Source organism: Cherax quadricarinatus, chromosome 46 (assembly GCF_038502225.1).
Source record: "Cherax quadricarinatus isolate ZL_2023a chromosome 46, ASM3850222v1, whole genome shotgun sequence".
NCBI classification, from domain to species: Eukaryota; Metazoa; Arthropoda; class Malacostraca; order Decapoda; family Parastacidae; genus Cherax; species Cherax quadricarinatus.
In genome coordinates, this window is record NC_091337.1 from 26,016,086 (window position 1) to 26,034,869 (window position 18,784).

The following is an 18,784-nucleotide window of genomic DNA, read 5'->3' on the forward strand; positions in this document are numbered from 1 at the left end:
GGGAAGACACCACATAGCTATGTGTAAGGGCAGATCTAATCGTAATGATGGTAACAATAGTACTGATAGTGATAATAACCCAGACACAACAGTAGCCCACGTAAAGATTGCAGCTAACGTCGGTAATGATGGCCTAGCTGAGGTAGCTTTGCCTGTGTTGGATGTGGTGATTAATGATAAACGGCGTAAATCCAAAACTGTAACAGCATTACTGGATCAGGGATCACAACGTACCTTCATCAAACGTAACTGCCTTAATGGGATGAAGGTACAAATGGGAGATCCTGCTATACTCAAGCTATCTGGCTTTCTCTCGAATAAGAAGGCCCAGTCATACGACACTGTTTATGTAACTGTCCGGCTGGGCAATGAGAGAAAACGTATTAATGCCGTAATTGTGGATAGACTCCCAGAGAAAATCTCTACAATAGGGCTTGGTAACGCTACTGAAAGGCTTTCGAGCAAGGTAGATTTGGCACCTTCCGGTATAAATAATGATTCGGTGGGGCCAATAGATATTTTGATAGGTAGTGACCATTATGCCACCTTTGTAAAGGGTATGACAAAGAAGTGCGGAGTCACCCTTCTAAGGACCGCCGGAGGTCACGTGATGTATGGCAGGCTTCCTCGTACCGAAAATGAATGACTGGAGGAATCCATAAATACGGTTACGGTGTGTCTTACTCATGAAGTATCACCCCAGTATAAATATACTTCAATAGAGGATGAAGTTGAACCTGTGTATAAATTATGGGAATTGGACAGCATAGGGATCAATGTAAATGAAGAAAGTCCAGATGATTCCTTTACTCAAGAACAATACCAGAAGGATGTTAAATTTGAATCTGGACAATACTGGGTGAGACTTCCGTGGAAGCTGAACCATCCAGACCTACCAACTAATTACCGGATGGCGTATGGACAATTAAAGGCTCAGCTCCACGAACTGAGCAAGACACCAGAACTGTTGACTGCTTACGATGATATAATTAATGAGCAGTTAAATAATAAATTCATAGAGGAGGTACCTCCCGAGCAAACCCAGATTTATGGTCACTATTTGCCACACCACGGAGTGAAGAAAGATTCTAAGACCACTCCTCTGAGGATTGTGTTTAATTGTAGTGCCAGGAGTAATAAAAGTGTACCTAGTTTGAATGACTGTTTGATGACAGGTCCGTCGTTGACGGAAAAACTGGGAGACATACTATTAAACTTCAGGGTTAAGAATTATGCCTTTACGGCAGACATAAGTAAAGCTTTCCTGAGAGTGGGTCTGCAGGAGGCTGACCGGGATTGCACTAGGTTCTTATGGCCCGAGAATCCTAGTGACCCACTTAGTCCCCTGAAGACTTTTCGCTTCAGGAGTGTATTGTTTGGTGCTACCTCCAGTCCGTTCCTACTCCAGGCAACGATAAATGCACACCTTAAGCGTACGGGTGGTCCACTGAGTGGAGTAATGGGTAAACAATTTTATGTGGACAATTTCCTGGGGGTGACGTCTACTGAAGAGGAACTAATGAGCATATATGCAGGGGCTAATGAAATAATGCAAGGTGCAAATATGCCCCTGAGGGAATGGAACAGTAATTCGTCCAGCTTAAGAGCTCAAATAAATAAAGACAACCCTGGAGTTGAAGTGTCCAAATATAGTAATGTGCTGGGACTGACTTGGGACACAGAGGGAGACTTGTTATCGTTAAAGTCTAATGACTACAGCATGCCCAATAAATTAACCAAGAGAGTCTTGCTTGCAGAAGTTTCAAAATGCTTCGATCCACTAGGCTTAGTGTCCCCACTTACCATAAGAGGAAAATTGTTGATACAAGAAGCATGGAAGCTTAAGTGTGCTTGGGATGAAACCCTACCTGAGGAATTTGTTGAAAGGTGGGAAGAACTAATAGGGGAATATGTAAAATTACCAATGTTGAAGTTTCCCCGTAATGTGGCCAGTCAAGAGGGAGAAAATGTACTCCACATTTTTTGCGATGCTTCGAAATTAGCATATGGAGCAGTCGCTTACCTTCAATGTAATAGTGCCATTTCTCTTGTTATGTCTAAGGCTAAGGTGGCTCCAATCAAATCACGCACCTTACCTCAGTTGGAATTAACGGCCATTTATGTAGGTGTCAAATTAGCCAATTATATAAGAAATAAATTGCGAGAGATAAATATCAGCGACACCGTAATTTGGTCTGATAACGAGGTATCCTTACAATGGATTCGTAATGGTAACAGTAAGATTGTGTATGTACAAAACAGAGTCGCTGAAATCCATCAAATGCAGGAGAAACATAACAGTTTGGGTCAGCATATGTTAACCTTTAATCACATTCCTGGTGACGAGAACCCAGCTGATTTCTTGTCTCGAGGCTTGACTTATGGAAAATTTGTGAGTGCTTTATCGTGGTTTAAAGGGCCAAGTTGGCTGGTGGACAAAATTAACTGGCCGGTGCAAAAGGCACATATTGCTCCTGTCGAAATTACGGTGAGCACCGCTCCGGTCAGTAGTCCCTCCTTAGCCATTGATATGAACAGGTATTCTTCCTTACCTAAGCTGATTAGTGTGACCAGGTTAGTGTTTAAATTTATAAGTAAGATGAATATCTCACATAATTTTCCCCATCCCCTGAAATACTGGCTACAGAGGGTACAAGAAGAAACCTACAGGGATGAGATTAAATTCATGATGGACGGAAAAATTGTGAAAGGCTCAATAATAGAAAAGCTGGGGCTGTATTTAGAGGATGATGTAATTAGGTGCAGAGGCAGGTTACAGAATGCTGAATTGGGGGAATATGCTAAGCACCCTATCTTGCTACCCAAAACTCATCACCTGACAACCTTGATTGTCTTTAATGCCCATAATAACGTGATGCACGGTGGGGTACAGGATACCTTAAACTGTATTCGGGAAACCTTCTGGATTCCACAAGGACGGCAAAGTGTAAAGGGGGTTATTAAGTCGTGTGTAATATGTCGCCGGGTGGATGCCAGAACCTACATGTACCCAGGTCCTCCACCATTGCCCAAGGAACGCGTGCAGTTGGTAAAACCATTTGATGTGACCGGAGTGGACTATAGTGGGCCAATCATTTTGACAGGTACTTCAGATGGTGTCCCCTTGAAGGTGTATGTATGTCTATTTACTTGTACAGCTACTAGGGCTGTTCATCTAGAAGTGGCTCAGGACTTGTCTGCAGAACAGTTCATACAGCTGTTCCGGAAATTTGCAGCTAGACGATCCTGTCCAAGATTGATGATCTCAGATAATGCCACCAATTTTGTAGCGGGTGCTCAACACTTGATGAAATTAAATAAGAGTGATGATGTACAGTCTTTGTTGACCCAGCGAGGGTGTGTCTGGAAATTTATTACTCCCAGAGCCCCCTGGCAGGGAGGACTGTACGAAAGAATGATAGGTACAGTGAAAAGATGTCTTCGTAAGGTGCTACACAGGAAGAGAATTGATTTGGAGGAGTTCCGGGCAGTGTTGGTGGAGGCAGAAAATCGAGTGAACAATCGCCCTCTGTCATACATGAGCGACACTCCTGACGCGGGGATACTGACTCCCTCTCACCTAATATGTGGACAAAGGTTAGAAGCTGCGCCTATCTATAGAGATAATCCCGAGGGAAGTGATGAGGATTATAATAACGTGACTGTGTTGAGTGACAAGTTCAAAATGTTAAATAAGGTAATTATTCATTGGTCTGATGTGTGGCGTAAAGAATATCTTCTTACACTACGTGAACACTTTTATGGTGCGCCAGAGGCAGTAAACCGACAGAACATTCAACCAGGTGACATTGTGTTAATTGATACTGAACAACATCGAACACTGTGGCCTCTGGGCAAGGTAGTTACATTATACCCAGATGCACAAGGTGTTGTCAGAAACGTCAAAGTGTTGTGTCGTGGTCAAGAAAGTTTACGTACCATTAATAAATTAATTCCCTTGGAATTAAATGGTGTTCAATCCAGTGCAGATGGAAACCTAAGGGACAGTGACACGAGTGATATTGAAGACACTGACCGGGTAATGCAAGAAGAAACCGTAGTAAGACCCACTAGGAAAACAGCAGTGCAATCTAGAGAGGGCTGGAACCGTCTCCTGGAGGAAGACGCAATTTAAGTCGTCTAACAACGACTTCCGCCCGGCCGCAGTGTGGAAAATTTTTAATTTTCCGAAACTATAGCGCCTAATAGGTGTTTTATGTGCCGATAGGAGTCAAAATGTATTTGAAAATGGAGTAGAACCAAGAGTTCCCTTGGCGCATGCGCGGATGTGCGGGGGAGGCGGGGGCGCGTATTGTTTTTGAATGGTGGTGAGGAAGCTGAGAAAACACGGAACCACGAAATTGACGTTCACGGTGGCCTAAGGATTAATATAGGCCTCATTTCATAATAAGAAGTGTCGTAATTGTTCCTGGTGGAGAGTGAGGGAACGGGATTTACGGGACCACAGTAATAGAGTGGTAAAAGTGTGATAAAAGAAGGAGCGGGTGACTGACGCGTCACAATAGACTGTGTCCTGGGGAAAATTACCCTTGGATTAATCATCACTCATCGGTCTCAGATCTTAATGGAGTGACCTCTAGTTTGTATAATAGTTATGAGACGTTAAATCGTCTTGTGAATTGTAATGTAATTAATGATAATAACGCTAAGTTAAGCGAATATGTGAAGTGAAATAAGTCGTTTGCTCCGAGTGAACACGCTAGACCTCGTTGTTAACGAGACGAGGAAAGGGAAACTCCTTGAGTCACGATGTCTAAAGCAGGACAAACCAGCGGATACCTCGTCCTGCGGGAATGAGAATCGTGTCGGTGTAGCAGGACATCGAAAATGAGATGGTGAATCAAGAAATGAGGAATATCCATCACCCACAGTTAAGTAACCCTTCTAGTTATAGCAACCTTAGACTGGCCAGTAGTGGTATGTTATGATTAGATAGGTTACGAGTGATCCAGCTACATCAAGTGACCACCAGAGAACATCTGGTAAGTATTGGGATTATGTACAAATGTTTTCCTTGACGGATGTATCCATGTGTGTCCTACCCCCCCCCCCCCTTCATTCAGTTAAACTAATATAATCTATACAGTCCACAATTAATTAGTAGCCCCGTACTTGTGGGTGCTATCCAATCCATACTGGTCTCGGATAGATATGGATAAGATTGTGAGGCCGAAGGAATCACTTGCCGCGACCAGGGGTGATTAAGTTTTCTCACATGTCTACCCGGGGTGACTACGGTAAACATACAGTTAAGCACCCTAGGAAATTTTCCACAAGTACAATAAAATTTAATATTCTATTATTTAATGTTATATGGCTTTGGAAAGTCTAGTAGAGAATAATTATACTGTTGAATTAGTTTATAAACATTACATTACTATAACAGAATAATTTAAAACAGTTTACAATATATTGTATTAGTCATTGTTATTATTGCTATGATTATTATTGTTACTGTCATTATTATTATTATTATTATTATTATTATTATTATTATTATTATTATTATTATTATTATTATTATTATTATTATTATTATTATTATTATTATTATTATTTTTATTATTATTAATCTTACCTCTGGCAGCTATTGTTTGTTTACTAGGCCGCGCTGCCGGGATCCCAAACTGACTCTCGTACGTACGTACACAGACAAACATTCACAGTTCAGTGTATACATAGGCCAGGTACTGTGTAAGTGTGTGTGCTACCGCAACCCGTGTGTACCCACTGTTTATGTTAAACCCCCGGTGAATTACTAGTGCACATGTGTACACCAGATCCGTGTACATCAGGGGTGATTTATGTATTTTTTAAGGTGTACGCTATATACACTAAGTGATGTGTATCTCACTGTATATACTGAGTGGAGTGTATCACTCAATGTATATACTATAGTGTGTATATACACTGTAATGTGTATCACTCTGTATATACACTCGCACCCTGGGACCGGGCTGACCTACTTTTCTGGGAATGTTCAGCATAGCAAGCTGCTCTCTATGTAGTGGTGTGTCATTGATGTCAGCTGGGCCTGTGTACCTTGTACATATATTTGTGGAAATAGATATATTAATATTAATACACAGATAACTAAGAAAACGAGTATATATAGTGACAGAAGTCAGGTGGAGTGTCGCATGGTAAAGGTAGTAGTGGTAGTGGAACTATGTGGTGAGAGGGGTTGGGTTGAAGGGGGTTCGGTTGACATCATCGTGTTCCAGTGGTCTCCAGAATGTACTGCTGTAACGTGATGTCAACAGGTCCTTCTCTGGCCCAACCCGTCTCCTACGAGGAGAAATCGACCCGAGGACACTAAAAGACAGGAGAGATAGGGAAGATATAATAACGACATCTCTGGATTATCCCAACAGGGTGTTCCGGAGATGGGGCACAGCAACAAGGGGTCACAGTTGAAGACTCAGTTGAACCACAGAGATGTAAGGAAGCATTTCTTCTCTCACAGAGTTGTCAGAAAGTGGAATAGCCTGGGTAGTAATGTAGTGGAGGCAGGATCCATACATAGCTTTAATAAGAGGTATGATAAAGCTCATGGAGCGGGAAGAGTGAGTAGTGACCAGGAGCTCTGAATCGACCCCCGCAACTACAACGAGGCAAGTACAACTTGGTGAGTACACACACATTATATATATAGATATATCTATATATATATATATATATATATATATATATATATATATATATATATATATATATATATATATATATATATTATTGTGACCACGAACGAGTGGTATTGATCAATAACAACACTGCACTAGCCAAGGACTCGAACCCATGCTGCTTTGGCCTGCTTCATGGTGGGCGAAAACGCATTACGTCTTAATCCACTGGAACATACGATCCTTACAAGTAGGGCATCCAGCGGAACTGGGTGTTGTACTCCCTACCCAAGGACACACGATGGTGTGGATGACTCTAGGCTAATTTCATTCTAGTCCCTGTTTGGTGTACTAGTTCAACGAACAGTATTTTATATTATTGTGACCACGAACGAGTGGTATTGGCTAGTGCAGTGTTGTTATTGATCAGTACCACTGGTTCGTGGTCACAATAATATAAAATACTGCTCATTGAACTAGTACACCAAACAGGGACTAGAATGAAATTAGCCTATATATATATATGTATATATATATATATATATATATATATATATATATATATATATATATATATATATATATATATATATATATATATATATATATATATATCAACAAACTAACCATATCCCACCGAGGCAGGGTGGCCCAAAAGGGAAAACGAAAGTTTCTCCTTTTAAATTTAGTAATATGTATAGGAGAAGGGGTTACTAGCCCCTTGCTCCCGGCATTTTAGCCGCCTCTTATGACACGCATGGCTTACAGAGGAAGAATTCTGTTCCATTTCCCCATGGAGTTTTTAGTTTAATATGTTTACTATGCGCCCCATACCCAACCTGTGGGCAGTAGTCAAAAGATTACAGAGGTACATAATTGGTCCAGAGACTGGACTCCAAAGTTTTGATAGCTGAGCAAGTTACAAATGTAATGAACTAGATCTGGTCACAATCGTGACCAAGTACAAAGGTAATGAGCTCCAGGTAGAGCTGGTCACACTCATGACTAATTACAAAGTTAGTGAACTAGATTTGGTTACAATAATGAGAATTTGACAAAGGTAATGAGCTCCAGGTAGAGCTAGTCATAATCGTGAACACATGATTACAATCATGAACAATTTTCAGAGTAATGATCAGTTAACAAACATTGTAGGGAATTCATCCATTGCCAACAAACAATGCAAGATGTCTGTCCCTCCTCGGCAGGACAGCCAGACAGCCATTGTAAACAGCAGTAAGTTGCCCCAGGATCTGTTGTTTGCAGGAAAGGTTAGTGACTCCGCTAGCAGCCCAAGAGAGAGCCTCCCTGGGGACATGTCAACGTCCTGGTGGACACCAAGTTGATTGAAGATCCCAGGCCCTCTGTAAAGGTGAAGGCGTGGCAGCTGTCAGCTATGTCTGCTAGGACGGGCTGTTGATTGATGCCACCTGGATCCCTCTGGGTGCCCAGACACCCACCGTGTGCACAGATGTTGAAGCTTGAGGAACTGAGTGCACACTGCCTGTGGCACACCTGACAGCTGCCTTGTGGTCGAACTCCATGGCGCTGTCCCTACAGTGCCATCGCTGACGTGGTGGTGGCGCTGGGAGTTGGGTGAGTGAGGCTGGGGGAGTTGCTAGTTAGTGGGCGGTAGTCAAAAGATTACAGAGGTACCATGGAGAAGATATATATATATATATATATATATATATATATATATATATATATATATATATATATATATATATATATATATATATATATATATATATATATATGCAGTAAGATCACAGTAAACAGATGATTTTAAAATATGCAAAACAACCACTGTGAAAGAGTAGTGAAATTCCAAGCGCTTTCGTGACTACTCACATTGTCAAGGAACTATGAAAGTAATACATCAAAGGAAGGCAATTAAAGGGCTTAGACCACACCTCACAGTCAACTCCCACAACATAGAAATACCTGACGCGGGACAATACCGGACTCATATGAAAAGAAGAACACTGCAGTAGGTCCGATGGTCCAACTAGACAGGTCCTCACGACAACCCACCAACAAATCATTCTACCTAAGAAATAAGGTTTATTATTTGTCTAGTTGGACCAGCAGACCTACTGCAGTGTTCCTCTTTTCTTATGAGTCCGGTATTGTCCCGCGTCAGGTGTTTTTTTGTTGTGGGAGTTGACTGTGAGGTGTGGTCTAAGCCCTTTAATTGCCTTCCTTTGATGTATTACTTTCATAGTTCCTTGACACTGTGAATAGACACGAAAGCGCTTGGAATTTCACTACCCTTTCACAGTGATTGTTTTGCATATATATATATATATATATATATATATATATATATATATATATATATATATATATATCTGCAAAACAACCACTCTGAAAGAATAGAGAAATTCCAAGCACTTTCGTGACTACTCACATTATCAAGGAACTGGTCATAGTTCCTTGATAATGTGAGTAGTCACGAAAGCGCTTGGAATTTCTCTATTCTTTCAGAGTGGTTGTTTTGCATATTCTGAAATCACCTGTTTACTGTGATCTTATTGCATATATATATATATATACACACACATTATATAATCATAAACACACTCTTGTCACGTATACACATAGACAAACCTAACACATTAGCTTATAAATCCCCCCACTACACACACATTTTTACAAAAAGCTGAAGGAGCTAGAACATCCCAACAGGATAAAAAAAAATGAGCTTTCAAAAGGGAGGACGTAAAGGAAAGGGAACCGATGATGGCTGGTCGGAAAAAGAATGAGTAGAACGGCTCAAGAACAAAATGGAACAACAATTACCTGGAGTTTACCTGGAGAGAGTTCCGGGGGTCAACGCCCCCGCGGCCCGGTCTGTGACCAGGCCTCCTGGTGGATCAGAGCCTGATCAACCAGGCTGTTGCTGCTGGCTGCACGCAAACCAACGTACGAGCCACAGCTCGGCTGGTCAGGAACCGACTTTAGGTGCTTGTCCAGTGCCAGCTTGAAGACTGCTAGGGGTCTGTTGGTAATCCCCCTTATGTATGCTGGGAGGCAGTTGAACAGTCTCGGGAAAAAAGGTTAAACAATCTTTGCAATAACATGTTAAAGCAGATATCTGCAGAGAGCAAGAAGTGGGAATCATGAGCTGTAGTAGCTCAGGCAAAGATACAGAGACTGAAGGGAGAAATGGATATGCTGAAGCAGGATATAAAGATGAGGTCCAAAAGGAGCAAGATGACTGAAATAGGAACATCAGCAGGCAGCGAGGGAACTGAAGGAGGGGATGGAGCTAAGCAGTCTTTTGCAGCAGGAATATCAAGCCATCAGGGTGTCTGAGAGATTAGGGAAACAGCAAAGGAGATGCTTAAATCAGATCCAGAGATATGGAGGGAAAAGAAATGTTAAGAAGAGAGAGGTCAATAATTATTCATGGGCTTCAGGAGGCTGAAGGGCAGACCTATGATGATAGAAAGTATTGGGAGGAAACAGAGATTAAGAACATTGCAATAACAGGAGAGAAGGACATGTCTCAGGTAGAAAATTTTCACAGATTTGGGGGGGGGGGTATTCGAGGGAAAAATATCAACCAATCAAATTGACATTCAAGACAGATGTGGTACGGAACAGGATACTACAACAGAAACCACTGTTAAAGGTCTCTCCTGATTATCAAAAAGTGTTCCTCAATTGAGACAGAACAGGAAAGGAAAGGGAACAACCGAAAGTGAGAGCAAGACAAAACCAGTGGAAGGAAAGAGAGACAGGACAGGCAACGATAGGCAGGAAAGCTGAGCCTTTGGGGGAACATTAAACACAAATGCTTACAGAAACCTCTCAACCCCTGTCACCACATATCAACCAAACACAGTAAACAGAAACAAACCTCACTCCATAGCCACCACCCCCCTAAGCACTAATACCACAATCACAGCAGCCTCCCATAATCTGCCCTGCCTCCCACCCTCCCAGCCTGCACCTTCCTCTTCCATCTCCTAAAATACAGTAAGGGAAAGGAAGCTAAAGGTATGGTACACCAATGCAGATGGAATAACAAATAAGAGTGACGAGTGGCAAGAACGCATCATTGATGCATCACCTGACATCATAGCACTAACAGAGACAAAACTTATGGGGATAACAGATGCAATCTTTCCACCTGGATATCAGATTATGAGGAAAGACGGAGAGAACAGAGGAGGGGGAGAAGTAGCATTGTACATCAAAAACCAGTGGAGTTTTGAGGAGATAAGAGGAATGGAAGGAAGGGAAACAGACGACTTCATTGTAGAAACACTTCAGACTGGGGGTCCACAGGTGATGATAGCAGTGATGTATAGCCCACCACTTTATAGCAGGAGGACAAGAGAAGAGTATGATGTGCGCAATAGGTCAATGGTGGACCAGAAACATGGAGGACTAAGATGTTGGAGACTGTATTGGAGAACTTCATGCACCAACATGTTAGGGATACAACCAGAGAGAGGAGAGGATGTTGCAGCAAGGCTGGATCTCATATTCACCTCGAATAGTTCAGACATAGGGGATATCACCCATGAAAGACCCCTTGGTGCTAGTGATCATGATGGTCTGAGTTTTGAATAGATTGTAGAGTTAACAGTGGAGAATGCAGGAGCACGAGAAAGAGAGAAACCGAACTTCGAAACAGGGGACTACATAGGAATGAGAAGTTTCCTGCATGAAGTGCAGTGGGAAAAAGAACTAGAGAGAAAGACAGTAAATGAAATGATTGAGATAGTGACCACTAAGTGCAGGGAGGCAGAGGAAAGGTTCATACCAAAGGGCAACAGAAAAAATGGCAAGACCAGAGTGAGCCCAGTGTTTAACTGGAGGTGTAAAGAGGCCAAAGCCAAATGTGTTAGAGCATGGAAAAGGTATAGAAGGCCAATGACTCAAGAGAACAAGGAGTTGAGCAGAACCTGAAACAAATATGCAGGGATAAGGAGAGAGGCCCAGAGGCAATACGAGAATGACATAGCATCAAAAGCCAAATCTGAACCAAAGTTGTTATACAGTCACATTAGGAGAAAAACAGACAAGGACCAGGTAATCAGGCTGAGGAAAGAAGGAGGGGAGCTCACAAAGAGTGACCAAGAAGTATGTGATGAATCAAACACAAGATTTAGAGAAGTATTCACAATAGAGTACGCTGAGGTCAGTGGTCAGTACGCTGAGGTCAGTGGTCAGTACGCTGAGGTCAGTGGTCAGTATGCTGAGGTCAGTGGTCAGTACGCTGAGGTCAGTGGTCAGTACGCTGAGGTCAGTGGTCAGTACGCTGAGGTCAGTGGTCAGTACGCTGAGGTCAGTGGTCAGTACGCTGAGGTCAGTGGTCAGTACGCTGAGGTCAGTGGTCAGTACGCTGAGGTCAGTGGTCAGTACGCTGAGGTCAGTGGTCAGTACGCTGAGGTCAGTGGTCAGTACGCTGAGGTCATACCTGCCTAAACTCTTGGGAGTTAGCGTGGGCTGTTACCAAGCACCATGGCTTGTTGTAGTGTTTTAGAATCTCAGGTTCAAGTGTTGAAGAAGGAGATTCTACTTCTTCAGGAGGAAAATAGGAGGCTGAAGCTTCGCATAGATGAGTTTGGGAGTGTGAGAAGGATTTAGCTGGTAAGGAGGAAATGGTCACAAACAGTAATAGTGGCAGCCGCTTTAAGTGGCAAGTAGTTCACAGTTCAGGAAGAAGGAAGATGAGAATTAACAGAGAAGATGTGAAGGTAGGAAATCGATTCTCTGTTCTCCAAGACGAGTGTACTTCAGTGGTTAGTGAGGGTGAAGGTACCACTGATTCCCCTGCTAATCAAGGTAAGAATATTTTAATAGGTGATTCTCAGGTAAGATATATGGACCGTGCATTTTGTAACAGAAACAGAAAGGTCAGACAGTGTGCCTTCCTGGAGCTGGTGTTGGTGACATAGTCAGCAGATTGAATAATATTATGGCAGGTAATGGAAACAAGCCCATTATCTGTCTTGGTGCTGGGGGTAATGATATTGGGAAGGGCAGGAGAGAAGAGCTGCTGGATAAGTACAGGTCAGCCACAGAAGTAGTTAGGTCTAAGGGAAGGATCCCAGTCATATGTAGCATCTTGCCTAGAAAGGGAGTGGGCAATGAATGGATGTCTAGGGCAATTGGTATAAATTGCTGGCTAGACAGGTACTGCAAGGAACTTGCAATCCCATTCATTGATAACTGGGACCTATTCTTTGGCAAACGTGATATATATGCAAGGGATGTGGTTCATCTCTCTGGGGATGGAGTGGTTGCATTAGCCATTTCGATTGAGAGGGTAACTGATGGCTTGACTAGGAATTTTTTTGATAGATTATAGAGGTATGGGTTTTTGGGAAACAATCAGGCTGCAGCATTAGGGTTAAAAACAGCAGTTATTACTGGGATACCTCAGGGATATGTTTAAAAGACAATATTCAAAATAAAGTTGCTAGTAATGGCAAATCAATTGATCAACAAAGAGAGATAGAGGGCAACGAGTGACTAGCTCCCTTAAGGTTTACTATACAAATAGTAGGAGTCTAAGAAATAAGATAGATGAGTTAAGATTACTTGCAAGTGTAGGTAATATAGATATTATTGGTATAACAGAGACCTGGTTCAACCTGAAAGATAGAGAAATGCCTTCTGAATGCAACATACAGGGTTATAAACTATTCCACACTGATAGGGTCAACAGGAAGGGTGGTGGAGTGGCGATGTAAGTCAGAGAAAATTTAAATTGTTGTCTCAGACATGATATAAGATTAGAAACATCGAACACAGAATCTGTTTGGCTACAGTTTCTCGAGGGACGTGACAAATTAATTTTGGGTGTGATTTATACCTGGAGTTTACCTGGAGAGAGTTTCGGGGGTCAACGCCCCCGCGGCCCGGTCTGTGACCAGGCCTCCTGGTGGATCAGCGCCTGATCAACCAGGCTGTTGCTGCTGGCTGCACGCAAACCAACGTACGAGCCACAGCCCGGCTGATCAGGAACTGACTTTAGGTGCTTGTCCAGTGCCAGCTTGAAGACTGCCAGGGGTCTGTTGGTAATCCCCCTTATGTGTGCTGGGAGGCAGTTGAACAGTCTCGGGCCCCTGACACTTATTGTATGGTCTCTTAACGTGCTAGTGACACCCCTGCTTTTCATTGGGGGGATGGTGCATCGTCTGCCAAGTCTTTTGCTTTCGTAGTGAGTGATTTTCGTGTGCAAGTTCGGTACTAGTCCCTCTAGGATTTTCCAGGTGTATATAATCATGTATCTCTCCCTCCTGCGTTCCAGGGAATACAGGTTTAGAAACCTCAAGCGCTCCCAGTAATTGAGGTGTTTTATCTCCATTATGCGCGCCGTGAAAGTTCTCTGTACATTTTCTAGGTCGGCAATTTCACCTGCCTTGAAAGGTGCTGTTAGAGTGCAGCAATATTCCAGCCTAGATAGAACAAGTGACCTGAAGAGTGTCATCATGGGCTTGGCCTCCCTAGTTTTGAAGGTTCTCATTATCCATCCTGTCATTTTTCTAGCAGATGCGATTGATACAATGTTATGGTCCTTGAAGGTGAGATCCTCCGACATAATCACTCCCAGGTCTTTGACGTTGGTGTTTCGCTCTATTTTGTGGCCAGAATTTGTTTTGTACTCTGATGAAGATTTAATTTCCTCATGTTTACCATATCTGAGTAATTGAAATTTCTCATCGTTGAACTTCATATTGTTTTCTGCAGCCCACTGAAAGATTTGGTTGATGTCCGCCTGGAGCCTTGCAGTGTCTGCAATGGAAGACACTGTCATGCAGATTCGGGTGTCATCTGCAAAGGAAGACACGGTGCTGTGGCTGACATCCTTGTCTATGTCGGATATGAGGATGAGGAACAAGATGGGAGCTAGTACTGTGCCTTGTGGAACAGAGCTTTTCACCGTAGCTGCCTCGGACTTTACTCTGTTGACGACTACTCTCTGTGTTCTGTTAGTGAGGAAATTATAGATCCATCGACCGACTTTTCCTGTTATTCCTTTAGCGCGCATTTTGTGCGCTATTACGCCATGGTCACACTTGTCGAAGGCTTTTGCAAAGTCTGTATATATTACATCTGCATTCTTTTTGTCTTCTAGTGCATTTAGGACCTTGTCGTAGTGATCCAGTAGTTGAGACAGACAGGAGCGACCTGTTCTAAACCCATGTTGCCCTGGGTTGTGTAACTGATGGGTTTCTAGATGGGTGGTGATCTTGCTTCTTAGGACCCTTTCAAAGATTTTTATGATATGGGATGTTAGTGCTATTGGTCTGTAGTTCTTTGCTGTTGCTTTACTGCCCCCTTTGTGGAGTGGGGCTATGTCTGTTGTTTTTAGTAACTGAGGGACGACCCCCGTGTCCATGCTCCCTCTCCATAGGATGGAAAAGGCTCGTGATAGGGGCTTCTTGCAGTTCTTGATGAACACAGAGTTCCATGAGTCTGGCCCTGGGGCAGAGTGCATGGGCATGTCATTTATCGCCTGTTCGAAGTCATTTGGCGTCAGGATAACATCGGACAGGCTTGTGTTAATCAAATTTTGTGGCTCTCTCATAAAAAATTCATTTTGATCTTCGACTCTCAGTCTGGTTAGCGGCTTGCTAAAAACTGAGTCATATTGGGACTTGAGTAGCTCACTCATTTCCTTGCTGTCATCTGTGTAGGACCCATCTTGTTTAAGTAGGGGCCCAATACTGGACGTTGTTCTCGATTTTGATTTGGCATAGGAGAAGAAATACTTTGGGTTTCTTTCGATTTCATTTATGGCTTTTAGTTCTTCCCGCGATTCCTGACTCCTAAAGGATTCTTTTAGCTTAAGTTCGATGCTTGCTATTTCTCTGACCAGTGTCTCCCTGCGCATTTCAGATATATTGACCTCTTTTAGCCGCTCTGTTATTCTTTTCCGTCGCCTGTAAAGGGAGCGCCTGTCTCTTTCTATTTTACATCTACTCCTCCTTTTTCTTAGAGGAATAAGCCTTGTGCATACATCGAGTGCCACCGAGTTAATCTGTTCTAGGCATAAGTTTGGGTCTGTGTTGCTTAGTATATCTTCCCAGCTTATATCGGTTAGGACTTGGTTTAGGCACCAAACCTTGATAGGGAGTGCAGTAAGCTGATATGGGATGAAATTCATAAGGCATCTAGATATGCAAATGTTGTGATAATGAGAGATTTTAACTTTAGACAAATTGATTGGAACAATATGACGGGAAATCTTGAGTCTAGTGACTTTCTTGATACGGTTCAGGATTGCTTTTTAGAACAGGTTGTGGCAGAACCAACTAGAGGAAACAATCTGCTTGACTTGGTTCTTGCCAACAAAGATTCACTAATTAATAATCTTGAGGTTAATGATGAGCTTGGGGAAAGTGATCACAAATCACTTAGTTTTAATATATCATGGAATTACCCAGATAACTGCAATCAAATCTCTGTCCCAGATTTTTGCTTGGCCGACTTCATGGGACTGAAAAATTACCTGGGTGGGCTACATTGGGATGTCCTGCCTATGGGTCAGGTAGGTGATCTTGGTTGCCAATATGACGTTCTTCAGAGCATAGTTCTAGCTGCCCAGACAACTTTTGTTCCAAGTAGGGAAATTAGATCTAACAAAAATGATCCCAAATGGATGAACAATAGATAAAAACATCTCATTGGTCAAAAGAGAGGCATATATAGGCGTATCAAAAGAGGGGATGGGCAGTTAAGAAATCAATATATTCAATTTAAAGAGAGAAATAAAGAAAGGAATAAGAAAAGCAAAAAGGGATTATGAGGCTAAGGTCGCAAGGGATTCAAAGACTAACCCAAAAGGGTTCTTTCAGGTATGCAGAAGTAAGATTAGGGACAAGATTGGCCCACTTAAGAGTAACTCTGGTCAGATCACTGACAGTGATAAGGATATGTGTGAAATTCTCATTACCTACTTCCTCTCAGTTTTCACCCAGGAAAATACTAACGATATTCCTGAAATAATAGATTATGTAGAACAGGATGATAAACTATGCACGATTGCAGTAACTAGTGACATGGTCCTCAGACAAATAGAGTAACTTAAACCTAACAAATCCCCAGGTCCTGATGAACTGTTTGCAAAGGTGTTAAAGGAATGTAAAGAGGAACTTAGCATACCTTTGGCTAATCTTTTTAACATATCACTACAAACTGGCATAGTGGAAAATGGCAAATGTAATACCTATTTACAAGGCAGGTGACAGGTCCTTGGCTTCGAACTATAGACCAATAAGCCTTACCTCCATAGTGGGAAAATTTATGGAATCAATAATTGCCGAAGCAATTCGTAGCCATCTTGATAGGCGCTGGTTGATTAATGACTCTCAACATGGTTTTACAAAGGGGCATTCCTGTCTTACGAATTTACTAACTTTTTTCACTAAGGTGTTTGAGGAGGTACATCGTGGTAATAAACATGATATTGTGTATATGGACTTTAGTAAGGCTTTCGATAAAGTTCCACACCAGAGGCTATTGAGGAAATTTAAGGCACACGGAATAGGAGGAGAAATTTTTTCCTGGGTAGAGGCATGGCTGACAAATAGGCAGCAGAGAGTTTGCATAAATGGGGAGAAATCAGAATGAGGGCACGTCACAAGCAGTGTTCTTCAGGGGTCATTGTTGGGCCCGTTGTTTTTCACAATTTACATAAACGACATAGATGAGGGAATAAATAGCGACATAAGCAAATTTGCTGATGACAACAAAATAGACCGTCCAATTCATTCTAATGAGGACACTAGAGCACTCCAGGATATGAATAGACTGATGCAATGGCCGAGAAGTGGCAGATGCAGTTTAATACTGACAAATGCAAAGTTCTAAATGTTGGACAGGTAAATAACCATGCAACATGTAAACTAAATAATGTAGAACTTAATACTACTGATTGCAAAAAGGATTTAGGAGTTCTGGTTAGCAGTAATCTAAAACCAACACAACAGTGCATTAGTGTTCGCAATAAAGCTAACAGAATTCTTGGCTTCATATCTAGAAGTATAAATAATAGAAGTCCTCAGGTTGTTCTTCAACTTTATATGTCCTCATTTAGACTATGCTGCTCAGTTCTGGTAACCATATTACAGAATGGATATAAATGCTCTAGAAAATGTACAGAGGAGGATGACAAAGATGATCCCATGTATCAGAAATCTTCCCTATGAGGATAGACTGAGGGCCCTGAATCTGCACTCTCTCGAAAGGCGTAGAATTAGGGGGATATGATCGAGGTGTATAAATAGAAAACAGGAATAAATAAAGGGGATGTAAATAGTGTGCTAAAAATTTCCAGCCAGGACAGGACTCGCAGCAATGGTTTCAAGTTGGAAAAATTCAGATTCAGGAAGGATATAGGAAAGCACTGGTTTGGTAATAGAGTTGTGGATTAGTGGAACAAACTCCCAAGTGCAGTTATTCAGGCTAAAACTTTGTGTAGTTTTAAAAATAGGTTAGATAAATACATGAGTTGGTGTGGGTGTTTGAGAGTTGGACCTGATTAGCTTGTGCTGCTGGGTCTGGTGCCGTGCTCCATCCATGAGTGGAGGTGACCAGACTGGGAGGGTCATTGGGATAATTGTGAGGGGGGTCATTGGGCTAATCCCAATTTGCCCAACCCAATTTTCAATGATACCCAAGAAATAAGCTTTGATAATTCTATTTATCCATGTGCAAGTCCCACTCAATCTCATGTATTTATCCAACCTAAATTTGAAGCTACCCAAGGTTTTAGCCCTACTTGGCAGACTGTTCCACTCGTCAACTACCCTATTTTCATGTGCCATGTGCGACTGTGTGTGTGAGACACACACACAGTCACACACACTGTGCAGATGTATAAATGAAAAACAGGAATTAATAAAGTGTAAGGGGTGTAAATTGCGTTTGATAAACATATTAGGTTGGATAAACACATGAGTGAGAGGAGTTGGATTTTTGTGGGACTTGTACACGAGTAAATAGAATTATCAAAGCTTATTGCTTGGGTAACATTGAAAATTGGGTTGGGCAAATATTCTGTTAGTGGGATGGATTGTGAAGGACCTGCCTAGTATGGGCCAACAGGCCTGATGCAGTATTTCTTCTTTCTTATGTGTGGAGCATCAGTCATCTCTTCATAACTCTAC

The 18,784-nt window shown here is 42.2% G+C and overlaps 1 protein-coding gene across 4 annotated transcripts in view; it reads left to right on the forward strand.

Moving 5' to 3' along the window:
• The first annotated feature begins 5,654 nt into the window (after positions 1-5,654).
• The window catches only part of LOC128696627 (uncharacterized), a 43,932-nt gene continuing 30,802 nt past the window's right edge, over positions 5,655-18,784 (forward strand). The window contains exon 1 of one of the 4 annotated variants that reach the window (XM_070094610.1): positions 5,655-5,708. The gene's annotated coding sequence lies outside the window, so the exon portion shown is untranslated. Of the gene's footprint in view, positions 5,716-6,142; positions 6,462-6,482; positions 6,650-18,784 lie in introns of those variants that run through there. The other 3 variants (XM_070094609.1, XM_070094612.1, XM_070094611.1) reach the window with 3 other exon arrangements.